This window comes from Leiobunum rupestre, chromosome 11, assembly GCF_980474605.1.
Source record: "Leiobunum rupestre chromosome 11, qqLeiRupe1.1.hap1, whole genome shotgun sequence".
In the NCBI taxonomy this organism is placed as follows: Eukaryota; Metazoa; Arthropoda; class Arachnida; order Opiliones; family Sclerosomatidae; genus Leiobunum; species Leiobunum rupestre.
Genome location: NC_143394.1, coordinates 5,252,481 through 5,275,439, shown reverse-complemented (window position 1 = coordinate 5,275,439; position 22,959 = coordinate 5,252,481). Strand labels below are relative to the sequence as shown.

At 36.1% G+C, this 22,959-nt stretch overlaps 1 protein-coding gene and 1 pseudogene across 2 annotated transcripts in view; one reads left to right on the top strand and one right to left on the bottom strand.

Annotated features, from left to right (window-relative positions):
* Window positions 1-22,959, top strand: part of LOC149921186 (uncharacterized) — a 127,571-nt gene that overhangs the window by 17,450 nt on the left and 87,162 nt on the right. The window lies entirely within an intron of this gene.
* On the bottom strand, window positions 16,421-17,860 carry LOC149921187 (histone H2B pseudogene; annotated as a pseudogene). Its single transcript, XR_016477383.1, has 2 exons — window positions 17,771-17,860; window positions 16,421-16,829 (listed from the first exon to the last, which is right to left on the bottom strand). The product of XR_016477383.1 is annotated as a histone H2B pseudogene (transcript).

Here is a 22,959-nt window from a genome sequence, read left to right as displayed (position 1 = left end):
CGAGAGCCAGGACCTGCAAGTGAATGTGTATATAGTGTTTGTTGAAATAATAGAAACTTTTCACGTGTTAATAGAACATCGTGTTTTTCCTAAGCTTTAATACGTCAAAAAAAGCTACCTGGTTATTTCAACAAGCACTATGTAAACAGTAACTTGTAGGTCCTGCCTCTCGAAAATATTAGTTCTTGGCAATTTCCTTGAAGATGTTTTATTGAAGCGTCTATTGTCATGGTTGTAATTTATTTTATATAGGTTGAAATTATTTCACTTTGCAAATAACGAATATTTAATTCATATGAAACCTTATTACATTATATTTGAAAAAAAAAATATTTATTTGGTAGTGGAAAATTTTAAACAATTTTCTTTCCACGTTTAATAGTGCGTGCTTAACCTCTTTAATATCCCGCGCTATAAAACTTTAAGTAAAATTTACAATTCCCACATAAAACCTCTGTCATTTCAACACCCTCCGAAACGAAAAAAATATATATATAAAACCAAGTTAATAGGTTTAAAATTCTGTATGAAATATAGGTCTAGTAGAGGTGAATCTTTGGTAGAATCTAGTTGGCAGATAGGGACCTTTAATAGTCGTAAATGAGTTGTAAGCCTTGGTGTAGGATGTGGACAATTTTCGGAGAGGATTTTGCCCTCTTTACGACGTCATCTTCCGACGGGGAAAGGAACTAAAAAAGGGGCCGGAAATGAAACGATCCCCCTCCCTCGTTCGCTCTCGTAGGACGCAAAAGTCAGCCTAAGCCTTGGCGTGGGTAGTATAGCCTGTCGCGCACTGGCGATAAGGCAGGACCGCGACTACCTTTACGCGGAGCAGACTTCGGAGATCTGAAACCAAAAACTAATTTCCAAATAGTTTATATTCTATAAACTGGAACTCGAAGATGTTACAATTATGAATTAGTAAAGCGATCGGTTTAAACTACAGTGCTTAATTTTCAAGAAAAATAAAATTGACGGCTTTTAAAATTCATTTTGCGCGTGAAAATACCTCTACATGTTATGGTCAAAAAAGCACGCAAAGAAGGCTGTGTGCCCAAGACATGTATCTGTAAGTTCGCGCGCTAAAACGTCATTTCAAAATCCGTCATTTCAAAATCCGTCAATTGCGAAAAATTTTAAGAAATCGGAAAAATAAAAAATTTAAACATAAATTACTTTTGAAGGGTTTATATTCGAGACTAGTCTAGAGGTTTAGTTTTACTTTTGGATTCGACAAAATGAGGCGAACAATATTAGGGTAATCAGGGAATTAAAACCTTTTTTTTTCTTTATTTCCAAAAAATACGGATTTTTTCTAGAAAAAAAGGCCTAGCTAATTTTTCAGAAAATTTTCCAACTTACAACTCTAGTTTAAACGTAGTGTGGTTGAAATATTTTATATATTCCTGATAAAATGGCAACCACAAATTCAACTTATTAAGTTATTAATTTAATATTAATAGCAGGTTTATTAAGTAACTTAATTTTGTCGTAGAAATGAAGGGTCAACAGGGTTCAAATTGCTTTTTTTTACTCAAAATGCAAATTGTAAAATACAAAATACTTCACCTATAACTCAAAATGCAAATTGTGAAATGCAAAATACTTTTTCCATAACTCGAAATGCAAAATATAAAATGCATTTTGAAAATTGGTTTTTCTAAATGTAAAATATAAAATGCATTTTGAAAATTGGTTTTTCTAAATGTAAAATATAAAATGCATTTTGAAAATTGGTTTTTCTAAATGTAAAATATAAAATGCATTTTGAAAATTGGTTTTTCTAAATGTAAAATATAAAATGCATTTTGAAAATTGGTTTTTCTAAATGTAAAATATAAAATGCATTTTGAAAATTGGTTTTTCTAAATGTAAAATATAAAATGCATTTTGAAAATTGGTTTTTCTAAATGTAAAATATAAAATGCATTTTGAAAATTGGTTTTTCTAAATGTAAAATATAAAATGCATTTTGAAAATTGGTTTTTCTAAATGTAAAATATAAAATGCATTTTGAAAATTGGTTTTTCTAAATGTAAAATATAAAATGCATTTTGAAAATTGGTTTTTCTAAATCTAAAATATAAAATGGTTTTTGAAAATTGGTTTTTCTAAATCTAAAATATAAAATGGTTTTTGAAAATTGGTTTTTCTAAATGTAAAATATAAAGCCAGCGTGGGAAATAAAGCTGTGGCACTGCACGAATGTTTGTCTGCTTCTGAGTAAGTGAGTCATTGAGTATCGCTACCTATGATTACTTGGGAGTAAATAGCAGACGAACTTTCTCTACAAGAGCAGCGATGATGGTACCAGAGTAAAAACATTTTGAAACGGTTTTTCCACACATCAAACCCACAAAATACAAAATAGTTTCCTAGAAACTCAAAATGCCAAATGTAAAATGCAAAATGGATTTTGAACTACCCCGACCGAAAATATAAAGAGGTGACTTTATGTTCTCTTTTTTTTAACGTTGTCTTTCGAATTTACTCCTTTCCTAAATTTAGAAAAATAATAATCATAATCTTAACATAGTAATTAAAAAATCTAAAAATTTGTGTCAGCAAAAAAAAATATAAAAAAAAATAGATTTTGTTTCTTTAAAATCGGCGAAATTTTAAAAATTTCCCTTTCTTTTAATTTTTGAGAATAATACTCTGGTCGGGCAAATTGAAACGCACTTTTTAATAATTTTAAATCCATTTCGGTTGATTGCCAATTTAATAATCCTTACAATAGAATGACCCTTTAAGTCCTCCTTCATTATTATCATTATTTCTGATATTCTGCAAAGACTCTTTATTCGGAAGCTCTCATCTTCTCGTCTACGGCCTTGAGGACATTAATAGGCCTTTTTCCGTGTCGTTCCCCCTATCTATTCCGCTCTCTCGAATTTTGGAGCGACCCCTGGTGGAGGAGATGACAATCTATTCGCCGCTTTCCCATATTTTCCTCATTAGGCATTCTATGGAACGGAAAAGCGAATCTATTATTGAACGAGACTGCCCTTATTTTTTCTATTAATAGATGGCGCTCTTTGGACAGGGGGTGCTACAAAAATGCACCAGAGGGCGCGCGTAGGGGCCCCCGCGGGCTTTCCCGGTATTTTGGGGGGTGCCTCGGTTCCTCTTAAGCCCCGTTCGTTGGACTTGATCGCGCGCCTTTTATTGCGCGTCATTGTGGGAGCTTTGACGAATTAACAAGTTATGACGTCGGCCACCAGGGGGCAGATACAATGCGCGTTATTAAATGGGACAATGTGTTTAATTCTGGCATTCGGGACGATTGCGATATTAAAGCCTGTTCTTATCTTTCATTAAACAGTCACTGGAATATATTATGTCGTTCGTTTTGATTTAATTAAATATATGATTGCCGTTCAGCTCGTTATATTAAAAATATCACTTCCAACAACTCGTACGAGTAACGGAGAATGTACAGAGCTAACTTTGAGCCCTGCTATCGAATTTTATACGCTATCCCACTTATTCGGGGTCAAAATTCTATATTCTATTTTAAATTCTTGTCATAGCAGACTAAATTTTCTAACTACACTACCGCCATCTCTAGATTGTTGGCTGAACCATTATTTATCAGATGAGAGTTTGTAAAATTGAAAGAGCTTTGCTTATTACTACCACTAGCGCCATCTTTAGATTGGTTGATGAACCACCATTTAGCAGACGGCAGTTTGCAGAATCCAAATAGTTCAGCAATGAATCTTGTCGCATTGCAGATAATTATCTGAACAAAGACTTTTGGCATCAACTTTTTCGAACAATAGTTTTAAAAGGTCACCATGGCTAAATGTTCAACTCAGTCAAGTTTTACGTATTTAATACTATTTAACGCGATAAATATCAAATATTTATTTATCGATTTAATCCAGGTATTATGTTAAACGTTCTCCCAATTTTTTACAAGCGACCTGACTTATCAGATAAATAGCTCAGTTCATATATTCTTCGTCATATAGATATGTTCTTGGTTCAAATAACTTGATACCGGAATCCATACCTCTACTTGGAAAGCTTCTAATGCCATATCACGTATGGTAAGATCACAGTGACTTCAAAAAACCGTCACCCACTTCGGGACGAAAATCTGCCGCGACAAACATTCCAAGTAGAGGTATGGATTCCTGCTTGATATCTAGGAGCAACAAACACAGCACCCCACCAAGGAGAACGCAACCCGTCAAAAGTAGTTCATTTTCGTGTGTACATTTTTCATTGGTTAGACGCTTTAGCGCCTGCTCCCGTCGGAAGGGGAAAATTCTGTAATTGTCTTCCCCCTTTCCGAAAAACGGTCAGCCTTAAGGCTCGTCCAATGAAATTTGTACGCAACACTGCGTTAGCGTGTTTAAAGGCTAGCTGCGTTCTCCTTGTGTGGGGTGCTGTGTTTGTTACACCTAGTTGATATTATATTTTGACATCCATGCAAATAGTGGCCAATAATGGCAAATGAAGATATTGCAGATAATTTGTTAAAAGAAGTAATTTCAATTATATTTTCTAAACCATTAATATGACAAAATATCAATAGAAATATCAAAACTTTACATTTATATGCTGACAATACTTTTCAGATATTTTCCCATTTTTCCCAATACATAGTTTGCACCTAAGGGAGGGGCATATGGTCTCCATGGAAACCGGAAGGGGGAGTAAAAAATTCGAACAATTTCGCGCGTAACTACTAAATACTAGTAGCCATTTTGTTGGTCATCTCATCGAAGCGACAAAACGTACGAAAATTAAATTTATGATTTAAAATTTTAAATTAATATCGTGAAAGGCCCTAAACAAACCAAGAGAAGATGTGAAACCCGGGTTATTTAAATAAAATAGCAAATGACGAGTGGAATATCTTCGAAAAGAAGTTGGCAAAGTTTATCAATTTAGGCCTTTGACAATTTCCTTCGAACTACTCGAACAAATTTTAAAAAGGCCGTTAATCATTTTTAACGTGTAACTAAATTCTTAATCATTTGAAAATAATTAAAATCCGTAAACCGACGATTGAAAGTGTTAACCAACGCGTTTTACTAAGAAATCTACACCAGCAAAATGGCGGCATTGTACGGTTCATTCTTGCTCAAATTACATATTTATTCTTAGCGCATATACCTATACATGGAGCTGCGTCATTGATGACGTAGGGATGCAAACTATGTATTCGGAACACTGGCAAAGAAATTGTTTCGATCTCGCCCATCTTGTTCGCCGTTAGTTTTTTATTTCTCTGTTAACGGTCATTTTTTGTTTCTGCCTAAGACGAATGGTTTTGCTTGTAGGCGCAGGCCCGATCTCCTTTGGCCTAATGGCGCTTTCAAACCATCCCTCCAAAACCCAAACTTCAAGAACCGTTAAAAATAAGAACCCATCCAGTCTCCGGGGCTTTCGCTAAAAGGCGGGGGGGGGGGTGTTAGGGGGTTTCCATGGCAACGGCGTACGGTCTTTTTGCCTCCAGGGGAATTAAGGGCGCTGCGAGCGGTGGCGGCTGTTCTTAATTGCTCTAAGCCTTTAAATACCAGTTTTGATTACAGGCCCGGGCTCCGCTTTTTAAAGGCCACACTTGGCAGTTTGCTTTTACGCGTTTGGCGACCTCTGGCGTGCGAATGGAGGAGAATAAATCCGTCGCTAGGGGGAGCTAAAGGAGGGTTTCCGTCAAATATTTTGACTGTACGTGTAAGCGGGGTGGAATATTGCAGTAAACACGGAGGGGTGGCTATGACGTTTGGCCTGCCATGTTGTGGCAGAACTTCAAACGAGGATGCTTGCGAAATAACAAAATGGCGCTGCCACCTAGTGTTTAATCGCGTCATTAAAGTTTTATGTATTTTTTTATAATCTTTGAAAGTTTACGTAAATTGTTGGTGCTGCAATACAAAACTTGTGTTTTAAATCAAATGATCAAAATTCATAAAAATTAAAGATCTGATTTTACCAGGTTAATTTACATGGTATATTAAACTTTCCCTCTAATTTACATTTAACATTAGACTTTCAGTCTAATTTACATTATATATTAAACTTTCAGTCTAATTTACATTGTGTATTAAACTTTCAGTCTAATTTACATTGTGTATTAAACTTTCAGTCTAATTTACATTGTGTATTAAACTTTCAGTCTAATTTACATTGTGTATTAAACTTTCAGTCTAATTTACATTGTGTATTAAACTTTCTGTCTAGTTTACATTGTTTGTGAGACTTTCAGTCTAATTTATATTGTTTGTGAAACATTCAGTCTAATTTACATTGTTTGTGAAACATTCAGTCTAATTTACATTGTTTGTGAAACATTCAGTCTAATTTACATTGTTTGTGAAACATTCAGTCTAATTTACATTGTTTGTGAAACATTCAGTCTAATTTACATTGTTTGTGAAACATTCAGTCTAATTTACATTGTTTGTGAAACATTCAGTCTAATTTACATTGTTTGTGAAACATTCAGTCTAATTTACATTGTTTGTGAAACATTCAGTCTAATTTACATTGTTTGTGAAACATTCAGTCTAATTTACATTGTTTGTGAAACATTCAGTCTAATTTACATTGTTTGTGAAACATTCAGTCTAATTTACATTGTTTGTGAAACATTCAGTCTAATTTTTGTGAAATGTTAAACTTTCAGTCTAATTTACATTGTATGTTATTTTGTTAAACTTTCAGTCTAATTTACATTGTATGTTATTTTGTTAAACTTTCAGTCTAATTTACATTGTATGTTATTTTGTTAAACTTTCAGTCTAATTTACATTGTATGTTATTTTGTTAAACTTTCAGTCTAATTTACATTGTATGTTATTTTGTTAAACTTTCAGTCTAATTTACATTGTATGTTATTTTGTTAAACTTTCAGTCTAAAACATTTTGGTTGCCGTTGCAAAAGTAGCAAAACTGAAACCCGACGAAATAGTTTCCTTCTAGAAATTTTCAATTTATATTAAAGCCTATTTAACCCGAGAATTTGAACAACATCGGTTGAAATCATTTTAAAAGAGAGGCTAAGCCCGCAGCGAAAAACGCGTAGAGGGAACTTGTAGGGGGTGAAGGCTGTCCACAAAAAGGCACGTCTACCCTCCTACAAGCTACCCTTACACGTTTTCGGACGCTGGTTAAACCTCTCTAATAATTAATTAGTTAATGATACGCGAAAAATTAATAAATGTGAGGAAAAAATCGAATTTATTGTTTCTGCACAAGCACCCTGTATAGCTACATTACTTTATTAATGAACTAAAAACTAACGAATTCACGCAAAGTGCAGCCTTGCTTACGTTACACGCTCCGGTATAATTAATAACGCCATGATCAAAATCTCTCTGGAAAGAGCAATTTGGTAAAATAAAGCTTACGTGATACTTCATAAACTCAGCTTAGTTCACACTTGAGTTATTTTCCCTGTTCCGCATTTTCCTCTGTTGAGTAAAACTACAAAATTTAAAATTTGTTAGGCGTGAACTTGGATTGATTTTTTGGTTAAAGGGAGTATGAACTGAAATCAAAATATCGTCTGCTACGACTTTTTTAACGTAATTAGCGCCAATCACTCCTAGCTTCTGTGAAACCTGGTGGCAGAAAGTGAAATTCTATAAGCCACCATAAATATGCAAGTTCATATTCCCTTTATCAAAACAGAGGGTGAAACCCGGAAATAAATTGCTCTAATATCTTAAAACAACTTATTGGCAAACCTAGTTTATCCAACCGAGTTGCACCGCAACAACTACTGCAAGTACAAGTATTGTAATGTAATAGTTTATCACTGTCTTTAGAAGATACTTTTTTTAGTTAAAATAAGTCGGAATACAATTCGAAGAAAATGTTTTCCAGATTGATACTTGGCCTAGTATATTTTGTAATAGATGAGATTCGGAAATTATATAAATATCTACTTGGAATGTGTAAGGCTTCATTGCTACAGTGCCGTTAATTCACTTAGGTAAACCAGCGGGCCCTAAACTACTTCTAAAGTAAAACGTTACACATGTTTTGAAATGCATTGGATGGCCACCGCCGCCGATAAAAAATGAAAGACGTTCACTCGAAAAATCAACTTACCAGAAAATGGATTTAAGTAACTTTTCACCATGAATTTATTGGTGATTTTCTTCGCATAAATTAACATTCATATGATTTAAAAAATAAATTAAGTAAGTGAACTTCTATTCTAGCCAAGGCTTAATGTGGAAACGGCTCCGAGTTTAGCTTGGTACTTGCGAGTTAAAATCTCGGCCGTTAACCTTTTCAGTTTCTATGGAAATCATCGCTGTCACTACAGTGTGTCAGAATTTATACCCCGGTGTACCTAGTAACAAAGACCATACCACCGGAGGCCTATCATCATAGTGCCCTACGCCAGCGTCCACCTAGCCCGGACAGGTGACAAATCCAGCATGGGTAGCAGAACCCTACTACTGATGGTCTCACCTTTGACGCCAGCCACTCAACCCAGCAGAAGGTGCAGCAATGGGTGGATCAATCCCCACTTCGCACACAGCAGTGGGGTTTAGAATGGATGCTCTAGCAACTCCAGCCGACACCCTACCTACGTAGGTAAGGAGCCAAGCCCTTTGGAGAGAGCTCCTAAAGGGGAACGACGAGCACACAGCAGCCCAAGTAACCCGGCACAGCTGGCACCGGAGATCCCGGTGGGCCCCAAAAGGCCGGGAAACAGGACCGCCGTGCCCGCATATGGAGGCCCGCCGCCCCACAGCAGGCTACCCAATCCGCCGAGGCGGCCAGCTTGCCTGGACCCTCTCCGTTAGCCTCAACCGAAGTTCAGTATCCAGCCCAAACCTGACCGAAGTCGGAGGTGGAGATAGGACCATTTGATCAGAGCTAACATCTGCCAGTGCGCCACCGCCCTTATGGGTTACAAGAGCCGGACCCCGACTCCCCGGTAAAGCCACCAGTTATTGCACACTCTAACCCATTTAGGGCCTCGCTGTCACTACAGCCTGCCTTAGACATTCCGAGTGTGTACATATATAATTTAATGGCTAGATGAATGGCGTCTCTATTTGTATAATTCCAGGCTTAGCCCCGGCCATTTTGTAAATCGATCGAGTTACGCGCTTGATATCCGATATCCTTTTTAAGTGATACGTTCTCAGTTTCCTACTTAGGTTCTTCCTCAATGAGAAGAGGGCAGGGCAGTTCTCATTTATCCAATTCTTACACCTCGAAAGGGTGTTGGCCTCGGAGCCATAGACACTATAGTGCCCCTCCCAATTGGAAGGCATCGATATAAATCTGGACTCCATCTGGTTCGCCTTTTATCGACTGGCGTTTCCTAATTTAGCAACCCCATCTATCGTCTTACGAAATCAGCGTTTTGCAAATGCACCTTCTAAGCTTCAACTCGTTGAGGAGGGACCCCGCTAGGTGGCGCGAACAATCCCCTTTTCCATTTTATGCAAATGAATGCGTTCGATTCCGCTGAGCCTGGCTCGATTGGGATTTATTTTAATGATGCATCCTGACGGTATCCGCCGCCCTACCTGCGCCAAGGCCCGGCCGAGGCTTAAATCGAAATCTCTTTTTTCTTCTCTTCCTCCGCTATCTTTCGGCTTCGGCAATTTGAAATAAATACGGCCTTGGGAGAAATTTGTAAGCAAGGCGGCCAAGTATTTATTCAAATTTATGCCTCTTTTTTTCAAATTGAAAGGTTTTAGGAAGCGGGTTTATTAATAGGGTTTTTTTATTCCCGGCCTTAGCAGTGAGCCCCCTACCAGGGATAATGTCGGAAATTTGCGTCTGTATTTTTACGGTTAATGACCTTGTTTTTATTTTGCTTTTATGATACATGCGGGAATCGTCTTAGAAATTGGAGACTCGCGGATTAATAATTTAGCAATATATATTGCAACGACATCTGTTGTCTAAAGTACAACTTTAAAATTTACTAATTTGTTGTATTAGTAATTAAATTAAATACTTCTCATTTTAAAGTAGTTCTAGAATAACTCATGTGGTTTTTTTAATACTACCAGAGGTATCAGTGGCGTAGCCAGGATTTTATTTCGGGGGGGGCACGCCATTGGAAAAAAAAAGTAAAAAAATTAAAATATTTTTACGTACGACCATACGTTTCATGGGGGAATGTGCCCCCTGTGCCCCCCCTGGCTACGCCACTGAGAGGTATATTACGAGAGAAGCAACCATTTAGTTCATGAAAGGTAAAAAATACAACACCCACACTATTATCTTTAAAACCTTAAGAAATATGGTGTATACTTCTGATACTACCCATTTTTTATTACCTGTTTATGGTACCCTTATTTAAGTTCATATAAAAGACCAGGTTTTCGTGAAAGCTAAACCTAAAACACCGCTTATCAACACCGATAGCGCCATCTATATTCCACCATAATCTATTATACGCAACGCACCTAGCGGCAATATAAACAAATTACGCCCAAGCATCGCTTTGCTTTTAGAGATAGCATCAAAACCTGCCAGGCCCAAGAAGATAACTTTCGATGTAAATTAAGGCCAAGGCCTAGTTTGCCATCTGGGCTTGAGTGAAATTCAATATTGGGATTTCATCAACCGAATTTAGTTTATCAAAACCTGGGATCCGTTAGAAAAGGGGGTGGGGTGGAATGTATAGTCGGCTAGCAACAAATAAAAATATTGACATTTTGACAAATCGATGATTGCAATAGCCGCCAAATTAACTTGGTAGTGTAAGCGAACGTTGGGAAACTTAAGCCTTTGCTATAATGTTGAAAATTGTGTTAGTTGTCAGTGGTGGCTGGCAGGTTGAAGCCCAGGAAGCTCTTTCATAACAATGCCAAATATTTGTGACGATTTATCTAACTGGCCAAAATTGAGGATTGCGTCCTACAATGACCCAACCAATCAGACAGAATGAAATGTTTCGGATAGGCCAATCGTATTAAGTTGATGTTTCGAAATTTCAACTCCACCCGCTTTGAGAATACCATCTAGCGGTTAAATCGGTAATGAAGAAATCGGAAATTCTGGGCCCTCTAATAGCCCTGCCTGACGAAACGTCCGTGGTTGCCTTGACGTCCCTTTCAATCGTTCGTTTGGTCAACCCGTATATAACCCTTTTAACGCCACCTGAAAGCGCCTCCAAAGGCACGGTCCGCCTTAAACCAACGCTATAGTCGAACCACGCAATCCGCCTTCGATAACGTAGGCCATTTTCACTTTTTCATTCATTTTGTAGAGTTTGACACTCTTCCGGATGAGAGGAGACGAGATAGGGAATTCAATCCCGGACGGACCCCCAAATTCGCTGTCCTCGCATCCTTCGGTGTAACGGTAGTCCGTGGGTATCGATATCTAAGTAGGCTATCTCTGGTTTCCGACGTTGTCCGGTAGGGGCGCCTCTTCAGACTGCGTGGAACGCGATGACCGCTGCTCGATACTATCGATTGGTTCTTGATTGGTGTAGAACTAATGGACGGAGATGAGATGGGAGGTCCACCCACTTCGTTCACGCTGTCCGCTCTCCTTGTTGACCGGGAAATATTGAACTCGCTGCCAGGACCGACGACTTTTCCAGACAAATAAAATACTCTTACTTTTATTTGTAAAAGTAATTTATTTTTTTAAAGACCAAATTGGAAGTGACAAAATATAGACTCAATATTGGGAGGGTCCAAATATATAGAGAGATTAAGCCACCCTGTAGAGCAAACTTGTAGCTGAGTGCACAGTACAAATCCTACAAGTTTAACTCTACACGTTTTCCGAATTTTAATTTTGGTTAAATACCAAAAAACGTGTAATTACAAATTATAAATAACACCTTAAGTACATAATATATCTCTAACGAGATAAGTATGCATCTGCCTATCGTACTAATGCTATTTTCTTTAAACCAACACAGGATCAATTTTTAAAAACACATTTGATAAGAAAAAATTGTGTGGTACGTATACCGTCATATATATTGATTTTCTAAACAATTTAATCACAAAAATATGGTTTATCAATAAATAAATTTTCGTACGCAGTGTAAAGTTTAGATTTGACATTTTTAAGTCAATAGACTCGATTAATGTTAAAACGCCGCTTTGAATGGATTGGCCACGTGAAAAGTACTGGATGGTAACTTCGATTTAGTTATCGTCTCATAAGCATTGCGTTTTACGTCAATAACTTACGTTCATTTACTACCGTCTACTTAACTCCACTTCGCTGATCTTGTTGCGATTCTTTGTTCACTAAATGGTTCCCTTTTAAGTTTTTTAACCCCAAAAATGGATTGAAAATAGGAAAAAATTCGGGATAAAAATAGAGATGGAACGCGCGGACGATGGCCAGACCAATTTGTGATAGTATCGGCGTAATATCTGAGAGTGGCGGCGACTGGTCTCGAACCGGAAAACACGCCATCAAAGATCGTCCCGAAATCTTGGGCAAAAGAACCCCTCCATTTGGTCGTCAATGGGCGAACACTTGATTATGGATTCTCCCTTCGCCATTGACGCTGGCCATACAAATCCTTATTTCGCTGTTATCGCGGAGCGTTGCGCGAACTCGGGCAAAACTCGCTTTACGAATCGATCGGGGCTCTGCGCCAAATGTATCAAATCAAAGCTGCAAAAAAACCGAAAACATTACTTTAAATCTCCCCGAACGAAATCGAAAATGGCTAACGTTTTCGGGAGAAAAAATAAATATATATTTTATTCCTGATATTCTTTACATTTTTTATGTTGCCCTGTTTATCGCGTGTTGTGCTTGCATTTATATTTGGAAAAGTTGGTTTATAAGCAGAACGCGTTTTCGCGACTGAGAACGTGCATCTTTATTTATGAGGATGAAATGCACGCCCATCATCAGATGAGTCTTTTTAAACTACGGAAAAGGCTTAACACTTTGATTAAGTATTATGTTTTTTTTTAAGCAATCTAAGACGTATTTATGAAAATAGACATCTGAAAAAATTTTACATTTCGTTTTTATACGTCACCGAAATGACTAAGCAGATTACTATTTTAGTGGCTATAGATACGCACCGCGCATGCGCCTGCATTCTGGGGAGCTACAAGCAATCATGTTACATTTTTTTCAACATATGTAATTTTTCGACGAGCTTTATTGAACAGTCCGTAAATTATGGGGTCGTTGTCAAATAAAATACAAATTTAAATTAAATTACTTTTAATTTTTAAAATTTTGTAATTCCAACGACGCAATAAAACGATTTTTGGTTAACACGTAACCTGAAGAGTAAATTTTGTATTCAAATGAAAGTTGAAGTAATTTAAAAATTAAATTTATAAAAATTATCTTATTTTGACCTTAATTTTTACGGAAAATCTCTGGATATATTGTGGAAAACCTGTAAACCTAGAACATTTTATGGAAAATTATTCAAGTTTTAAAATATACTTAATGCAATGCTTTTTAAAATCATAAGAAAATCATAATTTGGTTCTAAATGACAGTAGAAATGCTCTGTTGCTAAACGCCAAAAAGAAAATTAACTTAAGCCGAGTTACCTGGTTTTGGCTCTCTTACTGAAAATAAAGGTAAAGCTCTCTTAACATGTTCTCAGTTGCATTAATGAGTTCTGGGAGTAACCATTTACAGCTTTTGACAATTCCAGAAATAATTAACGCTTATTCATTCCCATGTTAATGTTACTTTTCTGCCATAGATGGCCCTACGGGTCAAATACAACGTCACGACATAAATATATACGAAAAAAACATAATATAAACTGATTTTAATTCCAATGAAAAGTGGGAATACGAAATGGTAGAGTTATAAACGAATTTTTATACCTTCAAAGAAAAATAAATTATCAGTAAAATCACGCATAACTAATAGCGCTATTATGGAAATTGGCTAGGCCTCGGCCGATAGAATTTACCACCGCTGAAGATAGATGGGGTGAAAATCGTTTTCTCACTTTTTCTTCTTATTAGGGCCGTTTCATTTTGATAAAGATCTTGCTCTAGCGAATTTATTTCATTTAAAAGAAATTTCATAAACATGACCAACAGCTGCTGTAGCAACCTCAACGTTTTCGGCTTTTTTAAAATTCGGTCCGTTCGGATTTTTTGACCTTTGCACCAGCCAAGGCTTAACGTTTTCCTCACTCGATATTTTAAAAATTATTCCGTTTTAGAAGCCGCTTTTTAACAGTTTTTTTTTCGGGGGAAATGGAAATCGATAGTATTTCGATTTGGTGAGACTTTGAATTGAATAGTATATGCCCGTTTCTTAATTACTTTGAAAGCGTCCAAGTTTGAAGTCTAATGGCCCACTGCTAATGGCTATATTTCGCTTTGAAATCTGCTTTTAAATTCTAGAAATAATGAACTCAATTACGCATCTGAGAACATCGAATGTTTTTGGGTTAGTTTTACTTTCACGGATTCAAGGTTAAATGAAAGTTAGTAATTAATTTACTAAGCGAGGGATACAATAAGTTGTAAGCGAAAACCAAATCAATAATATTTATGGTTAATTGCTGTTAACAAATTCCGGTTTTTCGACCACCCTCGTAACAGAGAGTAACAAACTTAAAGACCCCCTTTATTATTTTAATTTCTACATTTTAAAATTCAATTTTTTTAATACTTACTTCCCGTGGCCTAATTTTATCATAAGTAACATACCTACCTATACTCATAAGTGTGACCGGTATAATTAAATACAAAACACTTATAGGCGTTATTTCGTGAATTTTGCCTTACTTTATAAAAAAAATTTAATTAGTAAATTATGCTAATTGTGCTTATATTAAAATAATCCCGATAATGATATTATCTTATTATTTATATTATACGTTAAATACAACGCCGTCAGACACTGTTGATTGTAAATCTCTTTCGGGGTCTGAGAACGAATTTAAAATTTAATATTAAATATTAATTCCAAGTAACTAATCGTCTGCTAGCACGACCAACGATTTGTTTTTAACGTAACTAGCGCCAATCACCCGTAGTTTTCGTTTAAATCTGGTGGCAGAAATGTTAAATTCGTTGATCCACCATTAATATGGAAGTTCATACTCCCTTTAAGCTGTACTAAATTCCAATATCATAGTACAGTAATTGTACCTCGTAGCTTTTTTGCTATGGCCGCCATTTTGTACGCGAAAAAGCATGGATGAGGTCGTGTCGCGTGAGACTGAAATCGCTGAATAACATAAATTGACTAAAAACCTTATTTGAAATTGGCAAAATGTTTGTCGCAATTATAAACGCAAGTAAAAGGTCTTAAATAAAATAATTGTCAAGAAAATATAACTTAATTTAAATCAATATTAATTAAAGCACTTCATTTTCCAAATCAGACTAAATGACTAAGACGGTTTAGTATTATCATAAGTAACATAATAACTAAAAGTATGTCAATTATCAAACATTGTCACTGTCTTTTCTTCAGAGTTATAAAGCAATCCAGGTTTAGTTCGGCACAGAGCCCGCTGGTATCTAAGATATGCCCAAATATAAATATAGTAATACCAAGGACGATAATATACTACTTAGTTCGGTAATACCAAGGACGATAATATACTTAGTTCGGTGTCAGTGTCGAAAAAAGGTTCGGTTAGAAAATTAGCATTGAATCAATGGGAAATGTCATACTTATTCTTATTACGTTACTTATGGTATTATGAGTAAGGAAGAATGCCCCCTCCCCCTAGACTTTGTATGAAAAATGTCTGCCGGCGTCTGTGACGAAGTAAAAGATGTAGAACCCTTAACCGGGTAAAGCCGATGAAATTTACACTAATTTTTAATTATCAACTTGAAACGTTTCATATTTAGTGAACCTCACCGGTGATTGAGTTAAGGCGACAGACAGTGTGTTTTATCATTCAAAAATTCAAATAAAAATGGAGGTCAGACGAGAGACAATAAAAACAACGGTTCCCACGCCCAAAATGGGTTTAGCGGATCGAAGTTCAAAAAGGAGAACCGCTTGCTTTGAAACGCCGACCAAAAAAAAAACAATGTTAACAAATATTTGTCTTTAATAATACACCAACTTCAGAAACGACAAATGTTTTTATTTAACTTGCTTTTCTCCGGTTTGTACAAAACTTTAATGGCATCTATTTTCGTAGATTGTCCCGTAATAAATTAGACATCTAAAAGTATTTACAACAGAGTTACCAGGTTTTTCAAATTCAAATTCATTGAAAAACTCCGGAGATTATCCCCGACTTTTTGTACCAAATGTTTGTAATTTCTAACCTATATTTTAGTAAAGGTTTGCTATAGGCCACCAAAATTAAATATCCTGACATTTCGTTGATTTTTAGACTAATTTTTAAAATTCCCTGACTTTTCCACGTACTGTGGCAACCATGTTATAATGTTTATGAAAATAACCAAACCATTCTGGAGATTGCTTTAAAAAAATACTTTATTTTATTGACATAAAAGAATATTTAATTTGATTTGGAGAATTACATGATGCAACCTTTAACACCGCGATTTTGAAAAATGTATTACAATGTAGTTCGAAAAGCCTTAGGCCACCCGTTTTATGCCAACCTTCGAACCCGACTTGAAAAATGAGGTGACCGCCTTGGTGGCTTCCGCGACGGCGTGCTGGGCCAATTCCCCTGGTAAGACTAGACGGGTGGCGCACTGGATGTCGCGAGCAGACACGGTGCTCTTCTTGGCTCTGCGACACAGTTTGCTAGCTTCCGAAGCAATCCGTTCGAAGATGTCGTTCATGAAACTGTCCATGATGGACATGGCTGTATTTGAGATACTCATCTCCGGGTGTTCTTCCTTCAGAACTTTGAAAATGTAATTGGGAAATATTGGCCGTTTCTTCGCCGCGTTGCCTTTCTTGCTGCGTTTCTAAACGAAGGAAAACACATTCGAAATTAGAATTAGTCTATGGTAGACTAATTCTAATTGACTTTTTACATGGCTAAAGAATTTTATTGTTAGAATAACGCTGAATTAAAGTCGTAGAGCAGGTCACTTCCATTTTGGGTTCGTCTTAATCATAGTAAAATTATTAAATCAGGGTAATCGTGATTAAATCAGGGTAATAAAGATTTAAAAATCTAATCAAGATAAGAAAATCTAATCACGATTTAATCAATCTAATCACGATTTAAACCAGATTTAATCATTCTAATCATGATCTAATCTTTTTAATCAGGATTTAATCTTTTCAAATATATTTAATCTTTTTAATCACGATTTAATCATTTTAATCACGATTTAATCATTTCAATCACGATTTAATCAATATAATCGGTTGAATCGAGATTTTATAATTAAAATTAAAACTTAAGTACGATAATTTAATATTAATTATGAATATTGGTGGTTCTATCGCAATTGTGTTCGATTCTCGTTCTAATTTCTAATCTCGATTTAAGCATACTAATTACGATTTAATCGTTTCAATCAGGATTTAATCATTTTAATCATTTAATCATAATTAAAAATGATTTAAATATTGATTTTTTTTGGAAACTAAGTCTGGCGGTGTACAGACAATGCAAACTTTAAGTTTAATTTTTATCTTGGCTTTCCCAATCTACAATATATTGAAAAATAAATTTAATATCAACTTGGATATCACAATTCAACGATTGTCAATTTAGAACCAATATTTTCACGTTAAATCAAACTCTAATAAAGATCTTTAACTCATTTTGGTTTCATAAATTTGCCAGACTTAATTTATATTAGGACTAATACGAAATTGAATTCTTCTATCGATCTATAATAAATATGGAACTTAGAAGAACAGTTATTAGGCTTAGTGCTAATTTAATAATTACATTAGCGGGCTTTGTAGTCTCTCCGACTTTAGATTTAGCTTTTTCCTTAGGAAGGTTTTTAATAATAATATGTTTTCCACTCGTTGACATCCTAGCCGTCTTAGATAATATTTTGGGCGCCATCCTGGATTCCGAACAAAAATCAGTGACCGTATTCTAGTTGTAAATTTTAGTTTCAGTTTCTTCGTGTCTCTGACAGCGACCGCCGATGGAGGCAACTGCGCATGCGCGAGAGTTACAATTGTCATTTTCTGAGGGGCGAGCTGTTTTTAATTTAGGGTTAGACCTATTCCTGCCCTGAGGTGAAATCGAAGGGGTGGTCGGTAAATGGAAAATATATTTTGTTGCACTTTCTATCATAAAGATGCGATTGGCTCTAGTGAAAAGAACCCTGGGACTAATGGGTTTATACTGAATTTCTATGTTACAAAATTACTAAACTTTAGTTTGTAGAATTATCCTCGAAAATGAAATCAACAAATTCACAATAATATCGAAAATTCCCCGTAAAATGCAATGGTTTTTTATTTTATAAAAATACTGGAATTTTAAAACAGTCCACTAAATCCATCAATTCAAAAGCAAAATATGGAAAACCGCTTATTTATTTTAAGAATTACACTATTGAACTTTGTTTAAATTTAAATCCTTCGACTTTGAAAAACACCTATGGATTTTCCACAAATCTTACTAGATTTAAGACCTTTTCACACGAGCCAACTTTTCAAATCAATATGCTGAGTCAGCAAAAATGGATCAGTGATCGAACTTTTATTCACACGAACCAACTAGTTTACTCAACTCAAAGTTGACCCATCTAGTTGGATCAAAAAGTTGGCTCGTGTGAATAGACCTTAAGAATGATTGTACGACTGAAAACACCTAGACAACTTAACATTTAAGCTGAAACAAGTTTGTTAAATCTTTTATGTCGTATACTTTAGCTCACATTTATGTTGGAAAAAATAACGTGATAAAATATTTTCGAGATATTTTCGATTCCTGGCAAGAGCGTGTTTGGAAGTGGGAGTCCGTCAGCGTTGCCAGCCAAAATCAAATTATAGACTCAAAGACTAGAAATTATAGATTTCCAGTCCAAATTATAGGACACATTGTATTTGGTGGTAATTTCAATTTTTATGAAATTTTAAATGAAAGAAACTGAAATATTAAAAATAATTAAAACACATTTATTCATTTTTATCATAAATTTAGTATTTTTCAGTCTGATATTATATCGAATTCCCGAACCTGACAAAGAAATTTTGAAATTATAGGATTTATAGGTCATCAATATCGAAAAGTATTAAGGGGGCAACACTAAAATTCGTCTCAACCAGACTTGCCAGATTGGTGGTTTTCCCGCCTGATTGGCTATTTTCAAAGCGTTTTGCGGGGAAAAGGCGTGGACGGGAGGCGGATTTTAAGGCTGGTTTTTGTGGTTTCCACCAAATAGCGGCTGACCAGCGGTCCAGTGAATAATTAGACGGTAAAATGTGAAAAACGGACTGAAAGTTGAATGAAAACGAGGCGATAGCAGCATCGAGGAAGTCCAGGGGGTAAACATTACTACCCTAATATTAGACCACAATTATGTTAAAAACACAAAATTATTTGACCGAAAATTATCTTTTCTATGAAATTTTCAATTCTATTTTGTGAAAATTTGGCTATAAAATTGGTAAGAATTTGGGCTATTTTTCGAAAAAACATTTTTGACGGTGGGACCTTTTTTGGGCTAGTTTAAATTCCGATTGGGCTGAAGGACGTCACTTAAACCTAGCAACTACATTCTTTATACAAATCTAATGGATTTGCTAATCCTGTACTGTTTTTTCCTATTGAATGTCTCTTATTTTACGTGATTACACTTATGATTGTCAATATTTAAAAATACTTTGTATCATTCTTCTGAATAATATTCAAAGACCGTTGAAGTTGTTTTAAAGTATAAAAGGTATTTTAAATACAGGAACTTTATAATCATTTAAATATTAACAAACGTGGAGTGTACGCAAAATTCGCGTTATCGGTTTGAACAAAAATAACTTTAAAGGGGTGAGTTTCCGTTGGGCTTGAAGCGTTTCCGGTTGTGACGTCATCGCCAAAGACGATGCTTAGCATTTAAGACTACTTTCTAGTTAAAGTAAATATCCTTGGTTCGAGGTAGACTAGAGTAAATGTAAACTGAGTAGTGATTCAACATACATAAGTAATATCTGAATAAATTAAAAAGCTTGATAGAGGTACGTAGCTTCACATTCTACGTTATGAGACATTTACATTAACTTTAGTGGAATGCTTCCACAAAGTTAATTTAGAAATTTAGAATTTTTTTTTCAAAGTATTATAAGGCAGAAATATCAGGGCATTCAGTGTAGTGCAGAGTGCGACAAAATTTCAATTATGGCATCAGTGTACCTTATATTCGCTTCAATAAAAACTGTAATAGTTAGTGTAGGGAGCTGTCGGCTCGCGTGGCATGAAGGGCTTGCCACCACCCTCCTACGCATTGTAACCCGACCACCTAAGTCGCTTGTTGACTTAGGCCTAAGGTGGTGCCTTGGGTATTAGCCTAGCTGATATTATTAAAATGTTATTGTTTGGTTTACAATGTAGTTACGGTTTGAAAAAGTGCTAAAAGTGTACACTTTTCGAATAATGTGTCCTATCGAAAAATGAACAAATAGTTTTCGAAAAGTTAATTATTTTAAAACTGAATATTTTTTTTTGTCTTTCTTCTCAACAGTTCTTCTTTTCACACCACATCGAAAAAAAGCTCTGTTCTAAATTGTCAAAACTTTGATAAGTTTTTTGAGAATAATTTCTTGAAAAGATAGCGATTTTTTCGAAGGAGGGTTTATTTTGTAGCACGACCGAGAGCGAACATAACGCCATTCTCGTTTCGCGTCCTCACTCGATAGATGGCGTTCGTCCGCGACGCTTCGGGCGTTTTCCGGTTCCGGTTGGCGTCCGGAGTCCCCCTCCCCGTTACACTTACAAAATAAACAGGCGTAACATCTCGCTAAGGGGCGCTCAGAACGTAAGGCTGTTATCCGTATCAGTCTTATCACTTTCGTTTTGCTTTTTTAGGGGTCTCTGCGCGAATAGGAGCGAGGGGAAGACAACATTAAGGGGTTGCTCCGTACATCGCGAAAGCGAGCGGGAAACGCTGTTTTCTAAGATTCCCTGGACTTTTGAGCCGTCAAGTGCCGAGCGACGCTTTCGTCTTTGGCCTGTCACTGAAGGTTGGCGACATTTTGCACCCCCCCCCCGAGGGGAATCTCGCCCCGGCTTCTCCTTCAAACGGAAGGTGCAGTTTACCTTGGTCCCACTTCAATTTGGCAACGTTCAACAGTTCAACTTTACAAGACGCGAATAATGAATGACGCCTCGGGTCTGCGTTTGACTAAAGCGTTTTGCTAATCGAGATAATTTCGTACAATGAGGAAGATTTTTACCGCGATTATGCGGAAGATGGCGCTACGCAACACTAGGGGGCTTTCCCGCTTTAGTTTTAATAACGGCGCGAGGAGCATTCTCGTTTGAACGTTCCAAACTTCCAATAAATCTAAGGGGTTTCACTGTTTAGACTTCAAAAAGCAAGCGTTAATACTGGGAATAGGAAAATCACGGTTAATTTTAGTTCAATGTGGACAAACTAGGCGTCGCTGAAGTCGATTTCTGGCGTCATTTCGTAGAGAAGCTAATAATAATCAATAATAATAATAATCAGCTAGGTTAATACCCAAGGCACCACCTTAGGTCTAAGTCATCAAGCGACTTTTGAAGCCATTAATTCAGGTGGCGTAGGAGGGTGGTGGCAAGCCCTTCATGCCACGCGAGCCAACAACTCCCTACACTCACTATTACCGTTAACCTCTACAAGTTTTTATGGAAGGGGAAACCCAAGATCTCGGGGGAGCTGGAGCGTTCACGTTCAATTTTGACAAAATGGCGCCGTTGTTGGCTTTTAAATGATTAGGCTTAGTAAGTTACAGACCTTTTATTTTTGAAATTGCTTCTTTAAAAGTTTAAGTAATGGTAATTAATTATTGTGTTAAGTAAGTAAGCCGCGTATGGCCGAGGTTTTTTTAATCAAATTCACTGGAATCCATTTCATTTCTAACCTTAAAAAATTTAATGAACTAAGCCTAACCTAACTTTCTCGCACGTACTGTCGCCTAAGCCCTGACTAAGCCTCTCGTAGTGATAGTTGAACAGAATTCTTGAGGCGCTTCAAAGCGGCTGGCGTACCTCAGTAAGCCTTCCGATTTAGGACACGCCTACCGTGTCCAAATATCGGGAACAGTGACTCCCGTTAAATTCTGGGTCCATGGTGAAACCGAGCGGGAAAGGCCCGTAGTGTAATGCACCGTAAATATTGTTACATATTATTTTTAATTGTGATTTCAAATACCCATAATTGAATCGTGATCGATTTGAGGGGGGCTTAGAGACTCAAATCAACCGAAATGGATTGAGGGGGATCATTCCTGAAGCCCAGAGTTCTAGACACTTAATTAAAACAATGATGATTTGTATAAAGAAGATAATAATTTGATTTGTTCGATCGATTTGCCTCAAAAATTTACTTTTCAAATTTTATGTTAAAAGTAGTTCAAATCAGGTTTTTGACGTTAGGTTCCGACGAAAAAGGTCTATTTTTGAGCTTAATACGTGACTAGGAAAAATATTCATCAATAATTTTACGGATCTCAACACTATTATAGTTTGCGTCAATGAATTTAATATATACAAAAAATTGCTCTTTTTTCAAAATTCGTAAAATTTTTCAATTAAATTCCCTTCTTCATTATGAAAATAACTAAACTATACCCAGTTACCGGTTAAGAAAGGCAAAATATCCATTTGAATTGGCGGAAAGATACCAGCACGAATTTCCGGTAAATTGGTGGCGGGAATTTCGAATTTGGCCAGTTTACGGTTGAATTTCTAAGTACACTATCACGCGTTATGTAATTTTGGAAAATACCGTATATTGCGTTAGATTTCAAAGCGATTATTTATTAATTGACATAGATAAGATTTTAAAATAGTTGTCATAATTTATTTTTTGTACTACAAGTGAGGAATACCTAAGGTAAGTATAGAACGAGTAATGCCGAGATTACCACGTGCGATTTGATGATTGTTTAAAAATACGCTATAATGAAGCGTAAAAATAA